Source organism: Telmatherina bonti, assembly GCF_933228915.1.
Source record: "Telmatherina bonti genome assembly, chromosome: 11".
Taxonomy (NCBI): Eukaryota; Metazoa; Chordata; class Actinopteri; order Atheriniformes; family Telmatherinidae; genus Telmatherina; species Telmatherina bonti.
This window is the reverse complement of record NC_136629.1, coordinates 28123242-28144303: the sequence shown is the minus strand read 5'-3', so window position 1 is coordinate 28144303 and position 21062 is coordinate 28123242. Positions and strand designations below refer to the sequence as shown.

Here is a 21062-nt window from a genome sequence, read left to right as displayed (position 1 = left end):
AGTGACGTATGTCCGTACGTCATCTCCCTCCTCCCAGGCGTGGCTCTAAAAGTGACGTCATCCGTGGGCGGTCCCTGGACCACGTGATGTCCGGAAGTGAGGTCATCCGGCGGCGGTCCCTAGACCACGTGATGTCCGGAAATGACGTATGTCCGTACGTCATACCTGGGCGGACATGTCTTCTGGACGTACGGCATGCCTGGACGGTGTGCCTGGACATGCCCGGACATGTCTTCTGGACGTACGTCATGCCTGGGCGGTGTGCCTGGACATGTTAGGGGCATGTCCGAACGAGTCTAGAGGTATAAAGAGGGGTCCGGGGGGGAAGGGAAAAAAAAAAGAACCCTTACTTACTTACTGGGGTAGAAAAGGAAAAGAAAAAAGAAATGGAGCAACAGAGAAGAGAATCAGCTCTTTGGACCTGCAATATGGCAAATGAAGAGAATCGAATCAGACTGAATGCTACACCGCCGCCGTCTGTGATTAGCGAAACGGCAGTGACCGTCTATGAGGACAACGGTTTAATTCCTCGAGCTCCTGCAAAAAGTACTGTGTATGTCCAGCGGGTCCAGCAGCGTTCATTCAAATCTCTGCGGGATGAATGGTCTCTTGCTGCATACGGAGTGCGTGGAAGCTGGGGATATTATTTCAAGTATGAAACCGGTGAGCTCTGCCTGTACCAGGCGTGCGATGGAGAAAGTTTTGGGCCTTTAGCGAATGTCGCTTCACTGACATCAGGAGACTGGGCTGTCTTAAAAATGGTGGTGCCGCGCAGCAGCTCAGAGATTGAGCGGGATTCTCTGGTAGAAGAAGAAGCAGAAGAAAAAGAAGAGGATGATCAGGCATTCGCTACTCCAGCCAAACGATCGAGAAGGGAATTATTTACAGAGAGCCAAAGAATCCCTCGTTACAGCGCTATATGGCAGTCAAAAACCAGCGCCTCAAGTCGGTGGTTCTTCCGAGCCAGCTTCCGCTCCTCCGGGGAGCGCATGGGTCAAGAGGACTTTGTTTTGGAGTCTTTTAATTCAGAATGCGGTGTTTTTAGACCGGTGTTAGTTTTGCCGAGCGAATCCTGGGTGAGCAAGGTGGAAGAAATGAAGGACAAGTTTGACTCCCTTTTCCGCGAGTGTCGAAATTGGAAAGACACATTAGCGGTGAAAAAAACCTTATTTTTGTAGACCACGCCCCTTTTTGCTTTTCCAATCTTTTCTCATTGGACCTTCGATGTGTGCTGGAGGAAGCCCCCCCCCTTAGCATGATATAAGTAGACCGCATGAATGTACGTCAACACTGTTGAACCAAGATGCCAACCCTGCGCCAGAGACGTCTGACAACCATGCTCTTGAAGCCGACCTCTGCAGCCACCGCGAATGACATCGGTGATGGGGTGGAGAGTCCTCCAGAGGCGGTCCTGTCGAGCGAGATGGAGCACCAGCAGCCGCACCAGCCCTCCTCCGCGGAGGAGTCGAGGGGCGCATTGGAGGATTCAGTCTCCACGGATGAGGGGTATGAGGACTCCCAGCAGGCGGGGTCTCTGGCTACGTGGCTGACCGAGTCAGTACTCACACCGCCGACTTCCCCGACCCCGTCCGAGGGGAGCACGAATGGCAACGATGATGAGCCGGACGGATGGGTGTTTTCATCCTTCATTAAAGTTGTGAAAACAGCGGTACTCCATCTGCTCACGATGACCCTTCACAAGTTTCGACGAGCTAACTGCTACGGTTGCGAGATCAATCATCCTAGCCAGAGAGAGCATCCTTGTCTAGAGGCGGTGGAGGACGACTACTACCGAGACAACTTTCACGGCATCATACGAGGGCTATGCACTCCTCGTTTTATTCCAGCCATCCAGCATCTGTTGACCCTTCGCAACATTAATTCCGATGACGGCAGAGTAAAAACTGCAGCGGAGACTATTTTATACGAACTGAGATCGGTGAAGAAGATTGAGGACCTTTACAGCATGTTAGACGATCTGATTGAGCAGGATCCTGTTAAAATAGGACAGCTCTTAATGCTGAGTGAGTATTGGAAAAGTTAATAAAGAAGGCGGAAAAATATGGGAAATTACTGGAGGAAACTAACTAAATATGCGGAGGAGTGTGTCATTGACTACTGTCTGATGGATGTTTTGGAGCGAGTCATCGAAAACAGAGTTTTAACTCAAAAAGGTGCGGAGAAGTTTACCGTAAAGTTAGAAACTCAAAGACTGGAAAACATTTTACACCAAGTCCGTTCTCACTCGATCCTGACACCCTGGGAGACGATTGTACAATGTACCGTGTGTATCGATGCATCTGGGATGTCAGAGACATTTGAAAACATTGTTAGGGAATGGACAAGAGTTTGTGTTGTTGTATCACCTATTCATTTATTTACACTTTATGCTCTGTTTGTCGATGTGATGTGTTACTGTGTGAAAAACAATCTGAGTGTAAATATCACGTCTGAATTGAAAAGTTTGCAACGTATTATTCATAGTCACTTGGAAGACGCCATTATAGAGCAAGTCTTCACCATCATTTATTCTTAGGTTTTTATTATTATGATGTTGAATGAAAAAAAAATAAAATAAAGAAATGGCATAAAAGAAGAGCTCTCATGACTTTTTCTTTTATTCAGTAAAAACTTAGAGGACAGGATGGTTAAGGAGAAAAGGATCATGAAAAAAGTGTATTACAACCCTGAGCATCCAGGCAGCTTCGGAGGAATAGATCGACTTAGACGGGGCGTGCAAGATGAAACGGGCGAAAAAGTCGGAATTGATAATGTCAGAGATTTTCTATCCAAACAAGACGCTTACACTCTGCATAAACCTGCCAGAATCCATTTTACCAGAAATATCGTTTTTGTCCCACGGGCTTTGAACCAATTTCAAGCAGATCTTTGCGATATGCGTGCCTTAGCCGAACATAACGACAATTTTAATTATTTATTAACGGTCATAGATGTGTTTTCAAAAAAGGCTTTCGTACGTGTCTTGAAGAAGAAAACAGCGGTGGAGGTGGTGAGAGCTTTCGAATCCGTATTTGAAGAAAGCGGCGTACCTAAAAAGTTACAGACGGATTCTGGTAAAGAATTTTTCAACAAAAGTTTCAGAGTTTTGTTGAAGAAACACGGAATTACACATTTTGCCACAGCTAGCGACCTCAAAGCATCGGTGGTTGAACGATTCAATCGCACTTTGAAAGGAAGAATGTGGAAATATTTCACCGCCAACAACACCAAACGTTACATAGACGTCCTGCAAGATTTGGTGAAAAGTTATAACCACAGCTATCACCAAAGTATAAAGATGACCCCCATGCAGGTGACTGATGAGACCGCCTCTCAAGTCTTTCGAAACCTGTACGGAGCAAGGTATGTTACAAAGGCTAGCAAGATGAAATTCAAGAAGGGAGATCTGGTTAGAATATCAAAGCTGCGAGGAGTGTTTGATAAAAAATATGAGCAGAGCTTTACGGATGAGGTTTTCTCGGTAGCAGAGTGCATTCCACGCACCCCGCCCGTGTACAAACTCCAAGATTACGACGGAGAGTCCATCGACGGGTCCTTTTATGAAGCCGAGCTGCAGAAAGTAAAGATTGGTAAAGACAGAACGTATCAGGTAGAGGAGGTTTTAAAACGGCGAACGATCGGGGGTGAAAAACAAGTTTTAGTACGCTGGAAAAACTGGCCGGAGAAATTCAACAGCTGGGTTAAAACCTCGGACCTAACGAATGCGTAAAAACCTGCGTACGTTGAGGTTCAAGCATTCAGCAATATGGATCTATTACATCAAGACGGATTTTACGTGACGCTGCCGTCCAACTCTAGTAAGGACGTGTTTAAAGATAACACGAGTTCCAGCTATACTGTTGATTTAGCAAAACCCATTGAGCTGAGCGGCGAGTGGCTCGTGGGTCTGTGCGAGATCGTCTACCCGCACACGTGGTATAATCTCCAACCGGACGCAGCATTTTTCGAGCTCATGAAAGTATCGGAAGATGAACAGACGGAAAAAGGTTCTGGAAAATCACAAACGCAAACGTTGGTGAGCGTAAAATTTAGCCGAGGAGGGTATTACGCACGGCAAAAAGAGCTGCTGGATCAGATTCAGCCTGCCTTAAGAAGATACATGCCCACGGCGAACGTTTCATACAATGCTGTGACAAAGTGTGTCGATTTTAAAGGCGACGGTCAATATAAAATCCGTGCTTACAGGCCCTTAGCATACATGCTAGGCTTAAAAGCGAATGATTGGTGGACTATCTCCAACCGCTCTTCTCCTCACCCCAGCGACCTGAGAACTGGGATATATAACTTTTTTGTCTACACCGATCTTATTCAGTACCAAGCGGTGGGGGACAGTTACGTACCGCTACTGGCTGTCGTGAATGTTAGCGGGGAATACGGGGACATTGTGAGCATTAGATATAATACAGTGCATTACGCGCGCGTCTCGAAAAGTTACGTGAAAAGCATACGGATAGAAATAAAGACTGATCGTGACAGACCCGTAAACTTTGTGTACGGAAAGAGCATAGTGAAGCTGCACTTTAAACCGGCTGCGTCAAATAAATAAAGATGGCTCTGAGACAAGATCCTCATCGTTTCGTAAATTATTATGAGGGTCAAGTAGGGGGATCCCTACCCGGTTTTTACGGAGCGCCTGTGATGTACGGCCGCGGAGTAGGATCCATTTTTTCCAAACTGTTCCGTTTCGTTACCCCTCTGTTTAAAAAAGGTTTCGCCATAGCCAAGCCTCATCTAAAATCAGCGGCAAAGAACATAGCTAGCGACGTGGTGAGCCACACAATGGGGAAAATTATGAATCCCGCTAATCAGGAGGGATCAGGTGGGATCATGGTCCTCTCGCGCAGACCGAAGAGACGTCCTCCGGGTGAGCGTTTGCGCACCGCTAAAAAACGCAAAGCTCCCGCCAGGAGAAAATCAGTCGCTGCCGGCAGAGCCCGAGAGAGGAAGGTCGCTCGGAGCACGGACATATTTTAAAAAAATTAAAAAATAATTTTCCACGTAGTCATGGCTCTTTTACATCAGAAATCATCGGAGTGCACCCTTTCTGAATTAGATTTATTTTCGGCCCCGATGACGCAGCTGTCTATAGAGGATAAAACCTACACTGAAATTTCTCCTCTTTCAGCCATTACAGACGGCGGTCCTATTGAGTTTTTTATTCCCGGTGATGGGGAGAAATATTTGGATTTAAATGACACTTTACTTCATCTACGGCTTCGGATTACTAACGCGGATCACACCGTTCTGGCCGACGACGCTCAGGTGGGGCTCATCAATTACGCTCTGAATACGATCTTCAGCCAATGCGACGTCATCCTCGGGGATAGACTGATTTCGCAGAGCAGCGCAACGCATCCTTACCGCTCCATGATTGAAACTTTGCTGAACTTCTCAGAGGACACGCTCAAGAGTCAATTTTCAGCGGGGCTTTTCATGAAAGATACAGCCGGGGCTATTGACTCCATCGTCACAAATAACGGACCGAACAGGGGTTTAAATCAGAGAGCGGCCCTCACAGCGAATTCCAGCGAGTTGCATCTGCTCGGGGCCCTCCACGGAGACATATTTTTCTGCGAAAGACTGCTTTTGAACTCGGTGGATTTGAGGATAAAATTGACCAGAGCCAGCGACCATTTCTGTCTCACAGCAGCCAGGGACTCCACTTTCCGTCTGAAAATCTTGGGGGCCTCCCTGTTTGTCAAAAAAGTAGCCGTTTCCCCCGCTGTGCGGCTAGGTCATTCTGCGGCCTTACTGAAAGGTCACGCCCTCTACCCCATCCAGAGAGTTACGGTGAAAACTTATTCTATTCCGGAAAATTCCAGAATTTCTAACCAGGAGAATCTGTTTCTGGGGGCCGTGCCAAAATACGTGGTGCTGGGGATGGTACACCACGAGGCATTCACAGGAAGAAGAGATCTTTCCCCGTTTAATTTCATCCATAACGACGTGGAATATTTAGCCTTATGCCAGGACGGCCGACAGGTTCCCGCCAAGGCCTTCCAGCCTCAATTCAACCAGGGAATCTCGGTCAGGGAGTTTTACAACATGTTTATAGCCACGGGGAGACATCTTAAAGATTTACCGCTGAGCATCGACCGAACTGAATTTAATCAGGGCTACTCATTGTTTGTCTTTAATCTGAACGCCACCGAGGACAGCGACGCCCTGTCACCCATCTCCAGCGGTAGTCTGAGGCTGGAAATGAGATTCAGGGTGCCTCTTCCGCACACGACGACTTTGATTGTGTACGCCTGCTACGACTCTATTCTGGAGATCAACTCAAAAAGACAGGTGCTGGTGGATTATTATTAAAACTGAAAAAACAAAAACAGAATGAATAACCATCAGCTGGAGAGTCTTTTACAGCGCGTGCTGGGGAAAAATTTATTTTGCGGCGTGTGGGCCTCCGACCAATTACATTCGTTGAGTAGCGAGCTTCAGCCACCCTGCTATTTTATAGTCAACACGCATCCTTCGCATAAACCCGGAGAGCACTGGCTTAGTCTTACCCTGGAGGCGGATGGAACGTCGACTTTTTTTGACTCTTACGGTTTCAGTCCCACATTTTTTCACTACCCAGCCAGCATTCTGCAGTTTTTGGAAGACCGCTCACATCAGATATCTTATCACACTCTACAGCTTCAGCATCCTCTGTCTACAGCCTGCGGACAACACTGCGTTTATTATCTCTGTCACCGTGCCTGGGGATTCTCTTATAAACAAGTTTTATCTTTGTATACCGACGACGTGTTAAAAAATGACCTGGAGGTAACTAACTTTGTAAAGCAGTATCAACGCTGTATCGGAAATCAACGGTCACAATGTTTTAATCACGGGACTTGCTCTCTACAAATGTTTAAAGATTGTTACCGACTTTGTTAATTCAGTGTGTATGAAAAAAGTATGACGCAAAAAAAAAAAAAAAATGTGATGAATAAAGATTTTATTGAGAAAGACAAAACAAATGTTTTTTTTTTTTCTGTTTTCACGAGGAAAAGTTTATCCAAGCAGGCGGCTTACGAATTTTCCGCAGTCTTGTGGAAACTTGTCCGCTTTCTTTCTGCTCCGGCGTAACCCAGCGCGGGGATAAAGTTAATTTTCTAGTCTTCTTCTGCTTCTTCCCTGCTTCCCAACCTGCGTTTACCGCTTCCGGTAAATCTTCATCTTTCTGGAGAAGAAGGCGGTACTGCTCGCGCGCGTCAGGATTTGTCACGGTGGATACAGGAACGTTAATCTCTCGCAAGCTGTTTAGAAAATCCATCCAGCCTCTCGGCAGTTGACTTTGAGATTTTTTTTTTTTAAAAGACTGAGTCAGGTTTTTCAGTAAGTCGATCATGTGCGAACCTTTTATTATTTTTCCCCGGTGAATAAATTCCCCTCTCACAGTCCAGCTTCCACCACTTTCGCTTAATTTCTTCATAATGTACTCAGCATTTCGACGGTCGCGCGGGGGCAAGTTTTTAATGACTTCGCCGGCAGTTTCATCCAAGTCCGAGTGTTTAGTATTTTCACCGGTGGGACGCTCGCTGGTCAGAGGCTGATCCGCAGGATGTCCGCTGGTCAGCCGCTCACTGACAGCGTCGTTTTGTAAAGTCAGAGTAACGCTTCGCTCACCCTGCTGACCTTGTTTGATTAGGGTGAGATATCTCTGTAACAGAGAGTTATATTTCTTAATCTTTTCATAAGAACCCAAGCCCGGTTCGTTTAATATAGCTCTCATTTTTTCATCCAGATCTTCTTCAGCCTTATCTCGAATACTCTCCCCTGGTCCGGAGCGGGTTAGACGGTTTAACTGTTGAGGCGTGATGAGAAACATTTTCTGCGATGACATGATTACCTTCTGATGATTCCACCTAAAATATTACCCAGAATTGGCACGGCTGCGGAGAGCAGCGGTAATAGAAATCCTCCAGATTGCTTACTTAAAACCGTCTGTTTACGGTTTATCCCTGCTTTCTTATCGGCCAGCAATCTGATAATTTTCTTCTGACCTTTAAGCTTTCTGTACTGGCAAGACGACAGTGGAATGTTGCCCTTTAAAAGATTTAAAGCAATCTCACTCAGAGCCTGGAGAAAGTCTGATGAGCAGTGCTTCAGGATCTCCTTACGCCGGCGAGGGGTTGCATGATACAGAGCTTTGAGTAAACCCGCATTCCGTTTTATGCGCGCTGACATCTTGATGATGATCTATTATTTACTTTTTGGGGATGTAAACGGCAGGCCACTGACCGGGGAGTATCCCCGTTCTCAGTCTGTACTGTTCTGGGCAGGTGGCTGTCAGGTCCAGCAATAAATAACCGTGGTTCTCTCTGGTGGCATCTTCGAAGCTCTGCAGAAAAAAGGCTCTCTGTGATGGGAAAACTTGATGAGCTAATATTTTCAGCTGTAATTTATCCCGAGGATTTTTAAAAAGCACCATATAGTTTGTGTTTAAACTAATGGCCCGGCTGTGTTTACCCTTATGAAAAAGGTTTTGAGTTAGCATGAAAACGCTCATGTTTCGGTGATGGCGGTACTCTGTAAAAATTTTCACCACCTCAGGATGTTCGGAGGCCTGGAACATGACATCATCCAGAATAAGCAAGTGCGTCTGATCAGAAGGAAACAACTCCTCGTCAAAAGAATTTGGCAGACCGTGAACAAACTTGATGTTTTTATTCAATTTCTGCAATTCAGCATACATGGGCTGGAAAGAGCTGTAAATCCAAACAATATTTTTTGGCACTTTATCCATGACATGATCACAGTTTCTCAAAACAATATTTACAAAATGGGATTTCCCGCAGGAACTCGGACCTGTTAACAAACATGAAAATGGAGTTTTGAGTCTGTACTCAAAGGCCTCTGCTTCATCAGGTGCTGAAAAGTGTGACATTTTCTTCCTATTTAGTAACCAAAAGGCAGAGTAGAACCGTCAGGAAAAAGTCTTCTCTTATCATACACGGCCCTAAATTTTTTTTGATATGAAAGATTCCTGAGTTTGAAGTTTGTTTTATCACGGCAAATTGTGTGCTGTGGGATGGTGATGTGCCCTGCGCTGTCGGCGTCGTTTAGAAAGCCCTCCACTAAATCTTTGATACTATCAAAGTTTATGTGCGTCGCGAAATCGCGCGTCTGCGTAATCCCTTTAACTTTCATGACAACTTTCTGGCGTTCGCGGGTCTGATACGCATAACTTTTAGGCCCGGCGGCAACAAATTCCTGTATGCTGTCGCCGTCCAGCTCATCCGTCAAATCACCTAGAAAACGTCCGAGTTCTAGACCCGTCTCACCGTTTCCCACGACATAGATTAAACTGTCAGTGTCTGTGTACAGAACCCTGTTCCCCAGCTGCTCCAGATAACTGTACAATTTCAGGCGCGCGTAAGCGGTGGTAAACGCTGCGATGAAGACGTTGCTGGTTTTACCTGGAGGAGTTATGACGCGATCGTGGTATGTCCACTGAATCATGGCTGTTTTTTCACTCAGAAAGGAAAGATATTCCACGTTGTACATGCCGGAGAACACATAGTGGAAAAATTCCTCGTCATCAGTGACCAGTGAGGTCCGAGTCAAATGGCTCCTTTGAGCAAATTTACCCCAGAAGGAGTTCAGTGAGATTTTAGCTATCTGACGTTTTGCGGGATTAACCTCGATTTTCTCAGGGTCTAGCCGGATACCTTGATGCGTCTGATAATCCGAGATGTATGCTTCACGGGACGCCTGATCCGCCGCGTCAGTCGGATAACCGGACGCTTCCTGCTTGTTTTTAAGAAAGGTGCGAATGTAGCCCTGAAAGATGGAATCGTCGCGTCTCTCAAAATGCCACACTTCAGTAATAAGGCAGACTCTGTACCCCATGTACAGAGCTTTCTTAAACTCTTCTGAAACCCAAACACCTGTCAGCGCCCTCTGCTCCTCGCTGTGATCGCATGCGCTCGACTGATTGTTGATTTCCGCGCAGGTCCGGCAGAGCGTAAAGACGAGCTTTCCGCGCGAGGTTTTAAAGGGCAGAACAGGGAAGAACAGAGCGCGCGGAGGAAGAACCACGGCTCTGATGAAGCCGAAATATTCACGCGGATCTAGAAATTCTCGCCTGATTATTTTTGGGTGTCCAAGCGGGTAGGCGCATGTATAATTGACGTACGGGTAAAGGGACGTCACGTCAACGTAGCGCACTGACTCACCAGACGCCGCTGTGTACCGAAGCTTCACGGCGCACGTCCGTCCCCCGAACAGAGCCTGACGCGGTGAGAGAGGTTCTGGAATGTTTAGGTTTTCAATGAACGCGCGCACTGTCGCATCTTCAGCCTTTAATTTTACCCATTCGTGCTCCCACATGACCACGACGTGCACGCCGTAAACTGTCTCCAGCGTGCGGGATCTCTGCTCAGTCGCATTGCGAAGCTCCTCGTAGGGAAGCCCTCTGATAGGAGAAATGCCCTGAGGGTCAAAGCAAGACGCACAGCCGTGCCAAAAGCAGCCGTGGTATGAAAACACCCAATGCTCACCGGCAATCTGCGCATAACCATCTACAAAGTAGGGTCCGACCCGCTTTTCTCCGCCTTTTAACGCGTGCTGAATGTCAATGTTTCTGACGGCCGCCACCCACTCGAGCCATTGAATCGAAGCGTTTGAAAAACTCTTACACTGCCGTCGATAATCATCGGGGGACGGGATAGCCAGTGTTTTAGCCGGCAGAAAGTTTGTACGGAATACTTTACTGCACGCCGCCGCTATTGTTACGGTGCTGAACGGGTCCACGTTCGTGTCGCTGACAAACTGCTGTCTGAATTTCAGGCATCCTTGTGCCAGAAGCTCGACGTCATTGCGACAGTAACGCAGAGCTTCAGCTTTAAAGTCAAAGGCCCCTTTACACGCATCCGTGTACCAGCTAAGAAACTCATCCTGTTCGCGCTGACACATGCCGTCCACGCCGTAATCAGACGCTTGTGGATACGTACCGATGTAATTTAGATGCTCCTCCGAGCTGAATTTGTGAGGAAACGTGCCTTTGCTACAATCATCGAAGCCCAGGGCTTTTGGCATTTGACTAAGTCGCATGGCGAGAAACGAGAGTGAGTCGATGTACCTCGTTCGGAAATCAGGTTCGCTAAAGCAGAGAACTTTTGCGCCTTGCATAATCAGCGAGGGCTTCAGGCCAAGCTCAAGCATCGCATTCAGCACCAAGTAACCGTCAAAGCCGCGGGAATTATGAGCTATAAAAGTAGATCCGCGGTACATCGGTCTCCTGAAATGCAAGATAAATTGCCGTGCGCAATCCAAACCGTAAGACTCCCATCGGACACCCTTCAACGTTTTGGTACAGACTAGAAATGGTACGTGCTGACCCTGTGCGTCTGTGAATGTTTCAAAATCGTAAAAAATCAGATTACTGTCCTGCCTCTTATCCTGGGTTAGCGGTTGAATGTAACACTGATGCACATCGAGGTCTGATTTGGCCGCTAATTTTTCGCCGCAGATGTTGCATTTTAATTTAGGGCAGGTGTGAGAAGCCTTCCCTTTGGCCACGCGGTATGTGGTGTGACATTTTTTGCAGCGTTTTATCAGCGAGCATATGCTATCAGCAGTTTGAGCAGAGGAGCAGGGTTTAGTTTGCTTATGCCGCACAAAACACGCATGTGAGCGACATACTCTGTTACAATCCGTACAAAATTCAGACGCCTCCTCTTCCTGAGTGCAGGAAGAAACGTTGCATACCGAGCAAAACCCTGGACAGGCGTGCGTGTATGAGTTTTTGTAAGATTTATAGCAAAAGTGGCAAATGTATTTACCCCCTATAAATCCTCCAATATTTTTAATCCCGTAATAGTGTTTCTGTGCGAGAAAAAAAAACAGCGGATTTGTTCGGTCCGGGAAATCTGTTTGAAATTTAGATAAGGGACGCTGGTCTTTTGTTCTGTAAAATATTATGATTTTACGCTGGACAATGTCCTCAAATCTACGAATGTCGCTGAAGTTGACGGGCGAATTAGCATTCAGACCTGCCCGAAGCTGCAGTTCTGTACCAAACGACGCAGCCTGCTGATCTGTGAAATGTGGGGAGATTAGAAAGGCTAAGTTTATCGCAAAGCACAGCTCATCCTGTCTATTGTTCACGACGTACAGATGACGTCTTTTTTTCTGAACAATTTCACAGTCTATTGTTTTTTCAAGTTTCCGTTTAGCACCGCCTGAAGGGTTTGTTATGATTTGCACAACAAGCTCTAGGCGAGAATCTGAAGCTACACTATCATTTGACTGTACCATACGGTCTAGCAAATCCCCGAATAAATCCATTATCTCTCCCTGGGATGGCTCAGTGACGGGTAATAATATATGATTCTGACTGTTCTGGCTCAGTATTTCTAGTTGGACCAGATCGCCGCGATGAATCTGAGGGTAAACTTCATCAACAAATTCCGCAATACCCGTCTGCACATCGATGTAAAACTGACAGAGGTCTGGAATGTCTCTGGCAGGCAGATTCAGTGTATGTCTAAATTCATGATTATTGAAGCGCTCGCGGGACAGCTGACGACCTGCTTCGAGCGAAGCAGCTTCTCCTGACCCACGTATACCTCCTCCAGACTGTACAGGTTCGTTCAACTGAAGAATGTCAGGGGAAGCTGCAGCTTCAGCAGCACCGCTCAGGTCTTCTTCCGCGATGAGACGGGTTTGTCCCCTGGATGGTGCTAAAGAGCTATCTTGTACGGGGAGTGAAATCTCTTCAACCTCAGTCCCAGGAAGACTTATGGGTTGTGTGTTAAAATTGTCATGCAAAAGCCGATGTAGGTTAAGAAGAGCGTGATCTATTAAATCAAAGTTGTTAAAATCAGTCGGTACAGGATCCGCGCTATTTTGAACGGGCTGATCGGCTTGAAACGGAATAGATGGGTTAGCGAACGCCGCTGGAATCTGATTGAGTGAATCTAACAATCTGTTTATCTCTTCCATGATAGTACAGGAGTAGAAAATGTCACACCTTTACAGCTTACCTTTGAAGCATGTTACCCAGCGTAGTTAAAACTTCAGACAGTGTACGGCTCAGATGCATGAATGTCTCCAGCGTGTCTCCTCGGCGTTCGTAATTATCCCTCCTGCTGAGCGGATTCCGATATGTCAGAGACGTCCAACGTGGACGTCAGCGGTTACGCCGTCTTTCCGGCGCTACATTTCAAGACAAAACGAAAGATAGATGATATATAAAACTTCTGTTAATAAAACAATGATATGTTAATAAAATAAAATGCTACGTTACTAATGTTATTACAACGTAGTTTCTGAAAGCCGGGTCTCCTCCTTCCGGCAGGAAGAGCGCGCCTAGTTCCTGTGGAGAGAAGCCCAAAAAATAAGAGTTCGGATAAAACTTTATTTATTTATTTTTTTCTTCCTATGAGAAGATATCTTTTTTAAATTTATTTTTATTTTGTGGGGCTTACTTCGATTCGTGCCGATGCTGCCTGTCGGTGCAGAAGTCCTGATCTCCTCCGTTTGAACTTCTAACAATAAAATAATAATCATTAAAATTAATATTAATATTTTCATTTCTATTCAGATTCAAAGACTTACCTTGACCAACACTGGCAGCGCCGTGTGAAGCGGCGTCCGGTGTTTCTGAAAACGTATCAAGAAGACATATTTGTATATATTTCTAAATAATAATAATAATAATAATAATAATAATAATAATAATAATAATAATAATAATAAGAGTCCAAAAAAAAACTGACCTTGTTTTACATGGGACGCGTCGCGAGAAGCGTTGGTTTGCGTCTCTGGAGAAAAAAAAAAAAAAAAAAGAGAGGAAAACATAATCTATTTTACTTCCAAAGGTGAAGTAAAAGACAGGATGCGTCGCCAAGAAGTGACGTAACATGCACGAGGTTGTTTGCAGAAGCTTATTGCAGCGGTGACTTTTGAAAAGAAATAATAAATAAATAATATTACCTATCGTGCATGTAGTAATGGCTTCCGATTGTTCACAATCAATCCGTGGAGCTGAGCCCTCATCTCCGGGAACCGGACCCTCGACGACCGGACGTCTGCGGAGCCTGTTGACGACTTGACGGATTGCCGGGATGCTAGCCTGTATGCCAGACCGGTCCGGGGCTGATCCAGACTCTTCAAGCTGAGGAATGGACCGGATCACGCCGGGACGTATATTGTCCTCTGGTTCCGGCAGCCGGGCCGCTGCTCTAAATAAATCTGGTGAGTAAAGCATTTGGAAAACAAATATTTTAAATCATGATATAATGACAGACGCTACGTTTTAAATAAGAAAAGAAAGACGTACCGTAATCTGTTTGCGTAAGCGTTATTCCCTCCCATTCATCAAAAAAATCTGGTAAAGGAAAAAAAGCAAATAATTTTAGTTAAAAAATAACTTTTAGAAAAAAGATGAATCGTTGATTTTAATACTCACCTGCCCCAAGATCGTTTCTCGATGGAGGCGAGTGGATCTGTGCGATCGTTATAATTTCTAAATACCGGATAAATTAAAGTTAATCAGTAAGTCTGATAAATGAAAAGCCTAGACATGAAGAAGTTTTTTTCCCTACCCCGTGACATGGTTGCGTTGTGAGGTTGTCTCTCGGAACGAGGTGATTTTTAGAAGTGACTAAAGGACTGGTTTTATATTTCTTTTGGAAACGTACATCGATAATTTGTTTCTCTGTTTTTTTTCAGATAAGAAGCAACCGTTGTTGACAGGTTTCTTGACCGTTACGGGGTCATTAAGCAATAAAAACTCATTTTTGACACAGAGAATGTTTTGTTTGTATTATCTCAGCTAACAGCTTGCTGACACTTCTCTGTAAGTTATGTATGTTTACCACACGTTTCTGTTAAATATATGAGCATCCATAGGTTAAAAAACCCTTTCTCTTAAACATGGACCAGGTGTCTGATTTTTAAAACTTTTTTCCCGGCTACGGGGGGTCATTAAGCAATAAAAACTCATTTTTGACACAGAGAATGTTTTGTTTGTATTATCTCAGCTAACAGCTTGCTGACACTTCTCTGTAAGTTATGTATGTTTACCACACGTTTCTGTTAAATATATGAGCATCCATAGGTTAAAAACCCTTTCTCTTAAACATCACATTTTTTTCTTCCGGCTACGGGGGGTCATTAAGCAATAAAAGCTTACTTGGCGAGAGAGAGAATGTTTTGTTTGTATTATTTCAGCTAACAGCTTGCTGACGCTTCTCTGTAAGTTATGTATGTTTACCACACGTGTCTGTTAAATATATGAGCATCCATAGTTTAAAAACCCCTTTCTCTTAAAGAAGGACCAGGTGTCTGATTTTTAAAACTTTTTCCCAGCTAGAGGGTCATTAATCAATAAAAGCTTACTTTGAGACAGAAAGAATGTTCTGTTTGTATTATCTCAGCTAACAACTTGTTGCCACTTCTCTGCAAGTTAACCCAAGTGTTAGAGGATTTAAACAGGGACAGTTAAAGGAACTTTTTTTCTCTTCCTTCAGTAAAAAACAGACTCAAAACGCATGAGCAGCAGATAGACGCGTGTAGAAAAAAGGTACTCGTTTTATCAGTTAAAACTCTACAAATATCATAATAAGTTAGCTTTTTTTTTTGCTCTTCTTTCAGACCAACAAGAGAACACATGTCCCACCACCGAGGGGAAAAAGGATTTTGCAGACTGAAGGAGCAAAAACAACGTTTTTTCTTTTCCCATCCATTTATTAGCACTTTTTTTTTTTTTTGCTAACACTTCTATTTTTTTACTTCTCTTTTTGCATTTATCATAATAGTTTAATTCTTCTTCTTTTTTTCCAATAGTTTATCAACGCGAAAGTCACTGAAAACACACCAACAGAGGGTCGTAAAAAGCCTGCTGCAGACAAGAGGGGGTGCTTGCCACACGGGCCAGTAGAAGAGCGGGGGTGTAAATACAAACAGACTCAGAGAGGATTTTTGCAGCCAGCAAAAAAACTTTTTTTCACTCTTCCCACCCTGTAAACTCTGTTTATACTACTTTTTGCATTTCCCATGATAAGTTTGCTCTTTTCCAGTAGACCCAAAAGACTCAAAGGCGAAAAACCACGTCTCATCGCTGAAGAAATACTGATTGCATCAGAGTGACACGCATATGGAGAAGGTAAGGGATTTTTTTTGTTTTTTCCCCAAAACTTTCTTTACCTTATTTTATTACTCTTTCTCTTAGACGTTTTTTAATTTTCTTCTTTTTTTTTTTTTTCCCTTCCCCCCCGGACCCCTCTTTATACCTCTAGACTCGTTCGGACATGCCCCTAACATGTCCAGGCACACCGCCCAGGCATGACGTACGTCCAGAAGACATGTCCGGGCATGTCCAGGCACACCGTCCAGGCATGCCGTACGTCCAGAAGACATGTCCGCCCAGGTATGACGTACGGACATACGTCATTTCCGGACATCACGTGGTCTAGGGACCGCCGCCGGATGACCTCACTTCCGGACATCACGTGGTCCAGGGACCGCCCACGGATGACGTCACTTTTAGAGCCACGCCTGGGAGGAGGGAGATGACGTACGGACATACGTCACTTCCGGACATCACGTGGTCCAGGGACCGCCCCTCACCCAGGTTACGCCCACTTATGACGTGGCACACGCTGATTGGGTCACAGAGGGGGAGGGACTTTCGGTTCATTAAGATACGCCTACTTATGACGTGGCACACGCTGATTGGATCACTGAGGGGGCGGGACTTCCGGTTCATTAAGATACGCCCACTCGTGACGTGGCAGCTTCTCATTGGATCACAAAGGGGAGGGGCTTCCGGATCGTTAAGCCACGCCCACTTGTGACGTGGCAGCTTCTCATTGGATCACAAAGGGGAGGGGCTTCCGGATCGTTAAGCCACGCCCACTTGTGACGTGGCAGCTTCTCATTGGATGACAGGGGGTCATAAATCATTTTTGACATAAAGTGGGTCCCTTCTTTATTTACATACAAAAACTACCTACCCCAAGGTAATAGTAATAAACATAGCTGTACCTAAACCATTTTCACAACCTAAAACCGAAGTGCCATTAGCCCAAGCCCACCCATCTGTCTCATGGCCTCTCCCAGAACTTTTATAGACTGTTCAGGTCGCCTGGGGGAACTTTTGTCTGAACATCAAGGAGACGACACCAGTCAGGTGAGCTAAAAAGGCCATTTTACCACTTGCTACAATCTGCACAAACAATATTTGCCAACATCAGAAATTCTTTCTTTCATTGGCCTCTAAAAGACAGAAATCACATATCAGTAAATGCCAATAAACAAACGTACGTGTGTGATTCTGTGCATATTTACAGTACAAAATGTGAATTGAAGTCCAATTGTGCCTAAACGAAACCCAATGTGTCATACAATTAATAACTTAAAATTTGTATTACTTTTTCTCTTATTACTTTAAAACATTTTATGTAACAGGCAACTGCTTCGTGACACCTGGTAATTAATCTTTTCCACAATGTTGGCAAAATGTCCAATCAGTACGATTAGAACAACAATCCCACCCAACTCATGAAATAAATTATAATCAATTGGTATTCATAACATAGCTGATTGACATGATTATCTTTTTTTTTGTCTGATAAGAGCATTCAATCTCTAAACTAATGTTTCAGGTCATGAAACTGTCACATGATCATATGACTGGATTTCAGTATAAAATAAAAAGAATGAAATAAAACTGAGATGAAAAATACTTTATTATTCCCAAAGGGAAATTGCAATTTTATAGTAAATTTTTATTTAAATTGAAAACGATTATTTAGACGTGATGCAACAACAATAGAAATATCTTGAATCTCTGCATACAGTGAGTGCTCTGGAATTATGTCAGTAAAGAGAAAAAGGGACCCCCAAAATGTTAAATGCCTGTTTTGCCAAAGGACGCTGGCAGCTGCATAATACAGGTCATACAGCCCAACTTGGTTTCCTTCACAGTGCTTCACCATTGGGATTGTGTTTTCATGTTGGTATGTAGTGCTGCATTGTTCTTCCAAACCACGCTGTTAGTTTAACTGCTAATCTTCCAGTCTTGAGGAGATTACTCACAGTATGAATCACTGATTTCAACTGTATGCGTTTGTATTGTAAATCATATGTGCTCGTTTGTTATCAGCAAAAGCTTGTATTCAGTATTAAACATAAATATTTGTTTTTATTTTAGGTTACAGCTCCTTTCATTCAAGCTAAATCATTCACTTTAGCTTGGATGAAGATAAGAGGCTTCTCAGCTCTCTGAGCGGAAACTGAATTGTAAAGTTGATTATTTGAAAGTAGTAGTGATTACAACATAGATACTTGAAATATGCAAAGCAATAAGAGTGCTGCATGTTTTATGTTGTTGAACCAAAAGTACAAACAGTATTACCCTTTGTTCTCCACATTTTTGCATGAAGGAAATTATAAAACTTTTATTATACTACTGTCCTCAATTTAATTTATTTCTGATTGATATTTTTTGGCCTCATAATCCACACTTAAGTTATTTTCTCTCCTTGATATTTCTTAATAAACTAATGAACTCATAATAGACTTATTTACAAAATTGTTCACAGTTTTGCTAAATTTAGCTATGATTGAGCTTTTTGCATGTCACTTAATAAAAAGAATAAATATACTTGTGTGTGTGTGTGTGTGTGTGTGTGTGTGTGTGTGTGTGTGTGTTTGTGTGTGTGTGTTTAGGCTTAAAAATTAAGCACCTCACAATTTTTGGCCCTTCCTTGATGATTATTGCTTTCACTAAAAGAGGACCCATGGTATATATAACTAGTCATGATTAAAATAAATAAATAGATAAAATCACCGTGAAGGCTTATCAAAAAATATCTATCATTCAGTTCGGGTTCATTTACTACCTTTGGGACCTTTGGGAGATTTTTACAGTCACTAGATTGTTTGAGTGAGATAAAGGCAGCATGATCTACAGGGCTAACTCCATCCTCTCTTCTCCACCCCTTATCTGTTTTTAGGACAATGAATATGAACTTACATTTACTCTATCATTTTATGTCCTATAATTTCACTCGTGGAGCCACTACCAGAGAAAAGTTTACATTTGGATTAGTGTTGTAATATTTAATAGTCAAGTGAGCCAGAAACTACAAATACCTGGAAAGTTTGAAAAAAAAAAACAAACAAACTCTGGATTCATTGGGACAAACTATAATAAAAACTACTCTTAAAATGGACCTGGTGCTGACGTGTGTCTGACAAAAGCAAATTTAACAGATGCTTCAAGGGGACCTTAACCCATGAAATCATGCTGTCCTGCATCCAGAGCCCCACCTTCTAACTGCTGTATAAATAGATTCTCGTGACAGGGTAATTCATCTCTGGCCATGAAAACATCAGCTTTAAAAGACAGCTCACTGAGACCCCGCGCTTGTTAGGGGCCAGATCAGCAGCCCAGATGCCTGGGATGTAAACTCATGAAGAGAAGATTAATTTATCTGTCATCCCTGACTTTGACAGTTGTTGTAAATTTGACTCTGGCCTCTGCACACGGAAGGGAGAGGAGGGGCTTGGGGGGGGAATGAGAGACGGGTAAAGATATGGAGAGGAGTGTGACGAGAGAGGATGGCATTAACGAGGGAGGGGGGGGGTAAGGTAGGGTCGAGTGCGTGTCAAAAATTTCAAACATACAGTATTGACAAGTGAAACCACTCACTTGCTGCTGGTGTGCACCTGGACTACATCTACAGCTGCACCACTCCAGATGATGTGTTTGGAAGCCTATTGTTCGCTGTTTGGCAGCGACTGTAGCTGACGTCTAGCACCCTTCCTCCTCAACATTTTCCCCTCTTTTCTTTTCAAGATGGTGGTCGCATAAGGCACTGGAAAATGAGTAGCGGAGGTGTCAGGGAAGCCATTTGGGGTCTGATTGATGGTAGCAGGCGAACCACAGCGGCCATGTTCTCTGATCTCCTTATGTGCAAGCCATGCTTGGCCCTTGCAGAGAAACAGGAGAAGTTTTTTTTTTTTCCTTTTTTTTTTCAAGTTAATGCCACTGCCAGACACATAGCATTATATTTCTCATCATATCTGTGTCAGACCTTCAAAAAATAGATGATGAATTGAGATGCACAAAATATCGGGGTTTGAAAAGGGGGAAGTATTGATGCAATCATCAAAATCCTATGGTTGACTTAAATTGTACTCATAAATCAGTTGGGGTATAAGGTTAGTTATAAGTAACTAAGTATTTTAGGGTCTTTTTACTGTCATGGCAAGATCTTTAAATGTGAACTGAACAATTTACAACCAATCCAGCCCAGAATGCATTTTGGCTTCGTACATTATGCGTTTCTGCTGAAAGCAACCGTTTCTTGTAAAACTTCTCTGCACAACTGCTTTTTTCCACAGATCCCGATGCCAGCATTGCAAGCTTTTTTAGCTTTTATGGAGCTACAGATGTGGATGCAGTTATGACCTTCAGCATAGATGCAAGACTGGTGCTGTCAATAAAGAACCCCTCTGAGCTCTGCGTCTGCATAAGAATTATGATGTCTCCTTTTGCCTCTATTTGACCCCTCTCACTGTCTAGAGGCCTGCCATTACTGCCATTGAGTTTGCAGCCACTACCCTTTTAAGTGAGACACACAAGGTATTACTAATATATTTTCCTGATCTTTTAAAGAGTCTACACTTTCAAACAAACCACTCTTTTTTTTTTTTTGTTGTTGTTTGTCTGTTGTGTGTCTGATCACACTAAGTTTATTCACAGAACATTAAAGCAAATCAGCTCATTTGGTCTTAAAAAAACCCCTTTATGTGTGATTGGACCTGAGGGAAGTGACAAATATAGCTCATGATATCTCGAGACGTTATTGTGGATTAGCATGCTAATAGGCTTTTGACTTGATTTGACAGACCTTGCTTCCCCCTGGAGAGGGCCAGCCTCGAGCCAGAGAGAGGGGTTCTGTAGGAGGGGTGGCAGGAAAAAAACAAGGGGGAGAAGGGAAGCAAAGGGGGATTTAAGAAGGACCATGTTGCCGGGTGGAAGGGGGAAAACATGTAAGTTTGAAAGAGTGTGGAAGATATTGCCAATTAGCATG

General features: G+C 44.0%; 1 protein-coding gene and 1 long non-coding RNA gene across 2 annotated transcripts in view; both read left to right on the top strand.

Moving 5' to 3' along the window:
* Positions 1-21062, top strand: part of lrmda (leucine rich melanocyte differentiation associated) — a gene marked incomplete at its 5' end in the record, with an annotated part of 247071 nt that overhangs the window by 26356 nt on the left and 199653 nt on the right. The gene's annotated exons all lie outside the window — the stretch shown is intronic.
* Positions 13831-16943, top strand: LOC306762224. Its single transcript, XR_013771493.1, has 3 exons — positions 13831-14211; positions 15613-16123; positions 16257-16943. It is a non-coding gene; the product is annotated as an uncharacterized lncRNA (long non-coding RNA).